At 33.4% G+C, this 8,601-nt stretch overlaps 1 protein-coding gene and 1 pseudogene across 2 annotated transcripts in view; one reads left to right on the forward strand and one right to left on the reverse strand.

Annotated features, from left to right (window-relative positions):
• LOC107596051 (rotatin-like) overlaps positions 1 to 1,014 on the reverse strand; it is a 105,940-nt pseudogene extending 104,926 nt beyond the window's left edge.
• Positions 1,015 to 6,443: 5,429 nt separating this feature from the next.
• The window catches only part of socs6a (suppressor of cytokine signaling 6a), a 14,076-nt gene continuing 11,918 nt past the window's right edge, over positions 6,444 to 8,601 (forward strand). Inside the window, exons 1-2 of one of the 2 annotated variants that reach the window (XM_016286651.1) lie at positions 6,444 to 6,633; positions 6,749 to 6,819. The gene's annotated coding sequence lies outside the window, so the exon portion shown is untranslated. Of the gene's footprint in view, positions 6,820 to 8,601 lie in introns of both variants that reach the window. The other variant, XM_016286650.1, reaches the window with a different exon arrangement.

The following is an 8,601-nucleotide window of genomic DNA, read 5'->3' on the forward strand; positions in this document are numbered from 1 at the left end:
CGCTGTTCTAGACATGCCAAAAATGTGAGGCTACAGCACAGCAGCTCTTCTTCTTGGTTTTCTCTGATGCACTAACTCTGCAGCAGCACTTCTTCTTCGTCGTCACGTCTGATGCGGTCACTCAACCAAGCGTTCTAACCACGACCTCGCCCCTCCCCTCCCGACCCCACCCCCCAACCATTCGAATTTCTGTAGGCGGGAATTCTTTGTAATGAAATTCTAATGAGTCGCTTTGTGATATCATAAAGCCCGGAAACCAAACGCTGTAGTCCAAACGAGCCGTTTGCTGTAGTTCTTGAAAATGGATTTAAAAAAAAAAAACGAAATATCTCCCTTTGGAGTGGACTTTGAGATTTGTAACTTTCTAGATCTTTTTTATGCCCAAACATACACACTACACACTGACTAAAATTTTAAAAAGTGAAAAAGCATAATAGGACCCCTTTAATGGATTTATATTATTGCATACATTCAAAGTTGTAAAAAATTGTAATTCCAAAAACGGAGCTTTGTGCGATAACAGGTATGTTTTCCCAAACATTTTAGTATTGGTTTTATATTATAATGTCACGTAGTTAAATTGTTTAATTAATTTAAATGGTTCATTTTTTTTTAATTCCTAGAAATTAAGCCTTGTGCAACATAAAGGGGATATATTTATGTCTATCCGAGTTAGTTTGGGGTCAAAACATAAAAGCTGCAAAGAGTTTAATTGGTAAAAAACGTCTAGTGAAAATATCTAATGAATGTCAAACTAACTTTACCGCTGTCAAACTTTTATGACTTCAAAAAATACTTTTTTGCAAGATACAACAACAATATTAGCAGGACTGGTAATTATGCATACATGTCTAGGTTAAACCAAATTACTGATCAAAACATACAGCTTCACTTCTGTTTAGCTTAGCAGGCTATTTCAAAATCAGCTGTTTATTGTTTAATGCTCAAAAAGCCGCCTGTCTCTTTTATAAAGTGTCTTACCGATCTTCTTTATGAGGGATGATAACTCCATAGCTGTTTATCTTCCAGGTCGAAAACAAAACAGACTCCATTTATTGTAGATCAACGGTGGTTTTCGGTTAAACGTCACATCCTCGCCATCTTTTTTTTATTTTTATTAAACATAGAATACAAGAACTCATAGAAGTAACAGCATCAAACCTTAAGGGGATCCACAATACATGTAAGGCAAAAAAAACATTTAAAACACAAGAAACTTGGACATGTTCGATGATATTTTCGGGGCATGACAATTTTTAAGTAATCTCAGTGAGGAGTACAATAGTTTAAATTCGTTCATGAAATGAACAAAGCACGGGCGAGAGTCTCCACTTACAACAATGTATATGATATTTGGCAAGTAGGAAAACAATATTCACAATGTCTGATATTGAGTTATCTAAATCATCAACATAAAACAGGATATATGGTTGATGTTAAATACAGGGATGTTTGACATTTTTAGATTCAGCCAGTCTCTAACATCACTCCAGAACTGGCATGAAATGGAGCAGGTAAAAAATAAGTGTTCTAGAGATTCATCAGTAAAATCACAAAAAGCACCATGTCAAATTTAAATCGCTTATGAAGAAAATTGGAAACTGGATAGATCTTATGACAAATTTTCTTTGACTTTAGGCGGAATTGGCCATTTAACATATTTAGAGAAGGCTTTACCCAGCATATCAGAATGGTTTACAGACACATTGTTTTTATTATAACCATGGAACAATTTAGATTTAAAAGCATCCGTAGCAACCCTATTATTTAATTTTTTATCAACTAATTTATGATGACCAATTGATAAATTCGGCAATACTGGAGTGACATCAGAGTAAGTCAAAGTATTCTGGATAAGGTGGATGAAGGCTACCGGAATAGCTTTACACATTTTTTGATACTCTCTATGAGTACAGTTTATATTAGATCGTACAACAAAGCTGGTGTGATCCAGTAGAACACCTTTACAATCCATCAAGTCCGTTACAAAGAGAATTCCTTTGTCAACACAACCTCGCCATCGCTGGCAGCGTCGCGGGTCTGTTTTCAACTAGCGCGCCACTGTCAGGCACTTCCGGTACACTCTTAAAAATAAAGGTGCTTCAAAAGGTTCTTCAAGCGATGCCATAGAAGAACCATTTTTAGTTCCACAAAGAACCATTCAGTCAAAGGTTCTTTAAAGAACCATCTCTTTATTACCTTTTTATAATCTCAAGAACCTTTATTCGCCACAAAGACCCTTTTGTGAAACAGAAAGGTTCTTCAGATGTTAAAGGTTCTTTATGGAACCATTTAGACAAAAAGGTTCTTCTATGGCATCGTGAAGCACCTTTATTTTTAACAGTGTGTATGTCAGATATGTGTGCAAGGCCGTGCAGATTCCTTTGGTCTTCACAACAGCTTGAAACAAGCATAGATTTGGCAAAATATAAAGAATATAAAGAAATCAATAATTACATTCTGTGCATAATTTATGTGAATGCCCCCTTATTATTTTTTTTTACCATAATAATAGCTACTGTTGCTTTATTCTTAATTTTCTGCTGTTGCAAAAGTTGTAGATTACTAAATAATCACATTTTACTTTTTTTTTTTTTACAACTGGGTCAGTTTTATTAAGCTACTAATGTTTTCAATACTAATTACTATAGGCCTATATGTCATATATAGTAATATGCCTACTAGTAGCTACTATAAATGATAGCTTCAATTGTAACATAACACTAATACTAATACAAATAAATAATACTCAGTGAAAGAATGTACTTAACCTTCACATGGTGAGCCTCAAGAAGTCAAACTAAATATTATATGAGCTATTGCATTTTCTATTCATTTTTTATGTGTTTTGTAATTTTTGCAACCCTGTTACCAAAACTCACATTCAGCAGAACAACTTATTTTGTGTTACAGTTTAAAACAAAAGTCTTTCTTAGAGGTTTAAAAAGACATGAGGGTGAGCAAATTATTTTATTTTTGGATAAACCTTTTTTTTTTTTAATCTAGCTTCTTTTCATGTTAGGTTCATTTTATGTTAGAAAACAGTTTATAACATTTCTAATAATTCTCACAGCAATACACATTGGATTTGTGACTTTCATGCTATATAAAAGTTATGAGACACCAAAGTGTACCATATTTGTTGAATGTGCATGTAACCACATGAGGAGCATCACAGTCTTAGATGACTAGATGACCTACAAGGCATCTTTTATTGATTTCTTGGTTGGCATTTGTACTGTGACTCTTTTCACAGCTAGAAATGTCACTGTTCATTACAACACTGATACCTTATAAACCACACTGTTTACACACAAGAAAAAAAAATATTTTTTTAAATACAGTGAGATGAGTACAGTGATCTGTTTTATTTTCCAAACATGATCAGTATACTAAATATTTTTAGGCATAATTGCAACCTCAAAAATAGTATCATATAGATCTATAATATATGGTGTTCAAAGACTCTAAAGCTTTATATGATTTTGCAGGTTATATTTATTTGGTGACTAAGATTTTCTCACTCTGGACGGTGACATATGACAACACGGTAGGATCCTCAAAAGTGAGAATTAAAAGACTTCTAGATTTTGATAGACGGCTCAGCAGGCACACATCTTTTTATGGATTATAAGCGGTAGGTGACAGAGGACAAAGCTGTGATATTGTATGATTTTAGAAAGCTGTGATAAATAATAAAATTAACACTGCACATATATTTATTTTTTCTATTAAAAGACAGTTACATAACAGACTCACACCCCAAACTGTCTTATCTAGTTAAGTATTAGAAACATACATTTTCAAAAACGGCTTCAAAATTCAAGTTTTCAGTATGGGTGTGCACAGTTGACATTGTAGAACAAAACATCGAAGTATTGTCATGTTTACCATAGGCTTTATTTTACTCATAAAAAAAAAAAAACAAACATTATAAAACTCCAGTTATTATAAAGCCATTATAAAACTAATAGTTGACCCCAAAATGAAAATTTGCTGAAAATGTACTCACCCTGAGGCATTACATCACTTGCTCACCAGTAGATCCTCTGCAGTGAATGGGTGCCATCAGAATGTCCACAAGAATTCAACATGTATCTATCAATTAACATTTTGTAAAAAACAAACAAACTGTGTGTTTGTAATAAACAAATCCATCATCAAGATGTTTTTAACTTCAAACCGTTGCTTCTGTCTAAACTATCCTCTATCCATAATATTGCTTTCTCCATTGAAAAATTGTCTCACCGGAATCAGGAGAAAAATATGCATCAAACACCGTTTACAAGTGAAAACAGTTTTAAACAAATATGCTGGTGGATTTTGATGTGAGAGGATAACAGGGGATGGTCTTTTCAGTGGTAGAAGCATTATTATGGATTAAGGATATATTTCCCAGAAGCAATGGTATAAAGTTAAATCATCTTAATGATGGTGTTTCTTACAAACATGCAGCTTTTCATTTCATAAGACATTAATCAACTGATCAACTCAAGCCGTGTGGATTATTTGTGGATTATTGTTTTAGCAGCTGTTTAGACTCTAATTCTGATTGCACCCATCCTCTACAGAGGATCCACTGATGAGCAACTGATGTAATGCAAAATTTCTCTAAATTTGTTCCAATGAAGATAATATTTTTTTATGGAATATTGCAGTGTGTAATTAATCTGTGCATATCATAGTTATTATTCATATTTTTTAATTTGTCTTGCAACTCCATCCCTTCTCTGATGACGTGTTCACTGGCATGAAGGCAGGGAAACAACTTCTTCCCTCCAGCAACCTGTCACTCACATGAGATCGCAGCAATTAGCAAACAACAACAATCTAATGATCCAATCAGTTCCTGATCAATAAAATCAGTTCCCACCCATTCATTTTTCTTCTCATCAGAGAAGCGTTTCACTAAGATATTCATCACAATAGAGAAGAAAGACGAACAGAAATTATGATAAAATACAATGAATATATATATATATATATATATATATATATATATATATATATAAATTTTGCTGCTTATTTGTCAAACACTTATACAGGAAAAATAACATGAATATATGTATGTGTTTATCTCTGTTTGTTTTCATTATTAAGCATATTTAAGATATAAAGACACTTCAGAATATAAAGATACTGATGTGGAAAAAAATTATTCAACTTGCATGACAAGACTGTGCTGATCTGAGAGTTTGATAACTTTTAATAAAGATAACTTTTCAGCTTTTGAAGGGCATTTTATCTGCTTAAATTGAAACATACCTGACAGACAGATTTTGTGGCATCAGTCTTTAAATTCCTTAATGCTGAGTGTATTAATTTTGTCCCAGGCCTGAGAATTCAAGCTACAGCATATCCTAGTTATGCAAAAGACAGAGAAACAAGTACAAACATAATTAGCGTAGCTGCTGTTCCAACCAAGCAAAAATGATTTGTTTAACCCAAACTAACGAATAATAATGTGCATTTGATTAGATATAACTGCAGTAAAAGATTATGACTGCAGTAAAAGATTATGAGATGCATTATTTGAATGCTTGGCCAAAGAGATGTGTCTTTAATCTAGATTTAAACAGAGAGCGTGTGTCTGAACCCCGAACGTTATCAGGAAGGCTATTCCAGAGTTTGGGAGCCAAATGCGAAATGTGTGTGTGTGTGTGTGTATAGTGACTTTGTAAAACTTTTATAATTAAAAAAATATTTATCATTTCAATTCATATGAATTTGATTGACAAGTTAGCATGAATTAAATTATATGATTTTATAGATAATTCACTCTCAGATAATATAAGTGTTAATGATATTAATAAATGATTGACACCATTTGTAAGTCATAAGGGATTAGATCCTAATATGAAGCCGATGTGTAGACATTTTTACATATATACATGCATACATACATACAAAAATGAATGAATGAATGAATGAATGAATTAAAAACCCCAACACCCTCCCTCTGCATATTTCACATATCACATAAATAATAGATATCACATTTCAAATAACCCACTGTTTAATAAACACTTTAAAAGGTAACAAAATGCAATCAAAGTTTCAAACCTGGTCAAACTCATATTAGTATGTGATGGTTTGCACACCAAATGTGAATTTGTTGGCTATTATAAATGAATGATGAATTAATGAATAAACTTGACCCCCTTTCCCATAATACATAAATAATGTATAATACCACATTTCAGATAATACAGTTGACTGAATATGCTATAATAAATAATCTGCTACATAGCCTAATTAAGATGTTAAACCTATATTAATATGCTATATAGTATATGGTTTGTTGTCTGCAAAATGTGAATTTACATATTTATGTTGGCTAGCTCAAATAAACAAATCAACTAATAAATTAAATCCAAGTCCAGACACCCTCCTCCCTCTTGTTATTGTTTCTGAATCTTTTCCCATAATGCAACAGTCAACAAAGGAAGAGGGAGAGAAACGGGCTGTAGCCAAAGTGGCTAGTGGCTAGCAGCTAGCACAAAAAAGAGGAAGAGAGAAATGGAGCTGTCATAAAACTTTAAGGAATGTTTCTCTCATCAAACGGGCAAGTACAGCTGAGGAGAAAACAGCCTCGGCTCTTCGCGTGCACGAGATGATGACAGACCATCAGCAGTGGGTGTTTATGAAGTGAAACAGCTTTTGTTCGTGCGAGGGAGCTGTTAGATTAGATTAGCAGCTAGCAGTCTGTTATTAGCACGCTAATGCTAAATGCAATCCTCGTTTTCAGATTTACAGACACATTCGACCCAGATCCATCTTTCTGAAGGAAGAGAGGGGAATTAAACTCTATTTAAAGTGGTAAGTGGGTATAATTTGTTGTATGTACGACGTTAATATTTATACTCTACGTGTGTCCGACACGATGAAGGTCCAGTAGCCTGCTAACGTTAGCCAAGTCAGATCATTTTAGGCCTGTTTTTCTTTTCTTTTTTGCGAGACAAAGTTACAGAGATTGATCTGACAGTCCAAAACTTTAAAATGTATTATAATTGATTAATGTTTATTTTTTTAAGTTCTGTGTTGCTTTATGGTTATTGAGTTAACGTTAGATACTGTCCTATCATATGCAAGTTAAATGTGTTGATATAAAGGCCTGTGTCAGTTCTGCAGTAAACTGCTGTTTTTGAGGATTATAAGAATGATTTTAAGTAAATGCATTCAAAGCAATAATTTTTGGTTTTAAATTTTGTGAAGGACGTAAACTGATCTATTGATTTCATGTCAACATATTATTTATAACCGCCTTATTATCCTTCGAGATTGCACCTGGTGTTGATTTGAGCATTGTAACATTTAAATCAAGTGATAAACATCAGATGTCAGATCGGACAGCTTTGTAACGTTATATATTACAGTTTAAACCTGTGTCAGGGATCTATAATGTTACACGTTTGAAATGTAAACTTAAACTCATCTGACAGCCTACTTTAACATCAAATATGTCTCAGAAGTAAATTTCGATGAGAAGTGCAAAACAGTTAAAGTACTAATGGTGTTTTTGTAAATATAAGCATTATGAATACATTTAATTTGTGGAATTGGCATTGTAAATTAGATACATTAAAAACTAGATCATGATTATCTAGTTAAAGGAGTAGTTCACTTACAGATTAAACATTTCCTGATAATTTACTCTCCCCCATGTCATCCAAAATGTTCATGTCTTCCTTTCTTCAGTCACAAAGAAATTAAGGTTTTTGAGGAAAACACTGTAGGATTTTTCTCCATATAATGGACTTCAATGCAGGGCTCCTGACTGCGACTAAAATGGTTGCATTTGCGACCAAAAATATTAGTTTGCGAGAAGTTTTTGCTGAGGTCGCCATTGGCGACTATATACAGTGGAGTGAAAAAGTGTTGGCCCCCTTCCGGATTTCTTATTTTTTTGCATGTTTGTCACACTTTAATGTTTCAGATCATGAAACAAATTTAAATATTGGTAAAAGATAACACAAGTGAACACAACATGCAGTTTTTAAATGAAGGTTTTTATTATTAAGGGAAAACTAAATCCAAAACTACATGGCCCTGTGTGAAGAAGTGTTTGCCCCCTAAAACTAATAACTGGTTGGGCCACCCTTAGCAGCAACAACTACAATCAAGCGTTTGCGATAACTTGCAATGAGTCTGTTACGGCGCTGTGGAGGAATTTTGGTCCACTCATCTATGCAGAATTGTTGTAATTCAGCCACATTGGAGGGTTTTCGAGCATGAACCGCCTTTTTAAGGTCATGCCACAGCATCTCAATAGGATTCAGGTCAGGACTTTGACTAGGCCACTCCAAAGTCACTGTGGTTCGCTGGAGTCCCAAAGCTTTAGAAATAGCTTTATAATAGGGCTGGACGATATGGCCAAAATTGATATCATGATATATTTATTCATTTCGGTCGATACGATATAATTCCGATATCGATATGAACACTATTTATCTGAAATAGAAATCTTTTGTAACATTATAAATGCATTTATCATCACTTTTGATCAATTTTAAGCATCCTTGCTAAATAAAAGTATTAATTTCTATAATTTCTTTCCCAAAAAATTAATAAAAATGATACTGAATGGAATAGTGTATAATG

The sequence above is a fragment of the Sinocyclocheilus grahami genome, unplaced genomic scaffold, assembly GCF_001515645.1.
Source record: "Sinocyclocheilus grahami isolate Dianchi unplaced genomic scaffold, SAMN03320097.WGS_v1.1 scaffold213.1, whole genome shotgun sequence".
Classification (NCBI taxonomy): domain Eukaryota; kingdom Metazoa; phylum Chordata; class Actinopteri; order Cypriniformes; family Cyprinidae; genus Sinocyclocheilus; species Sinocyclocheilus grahami.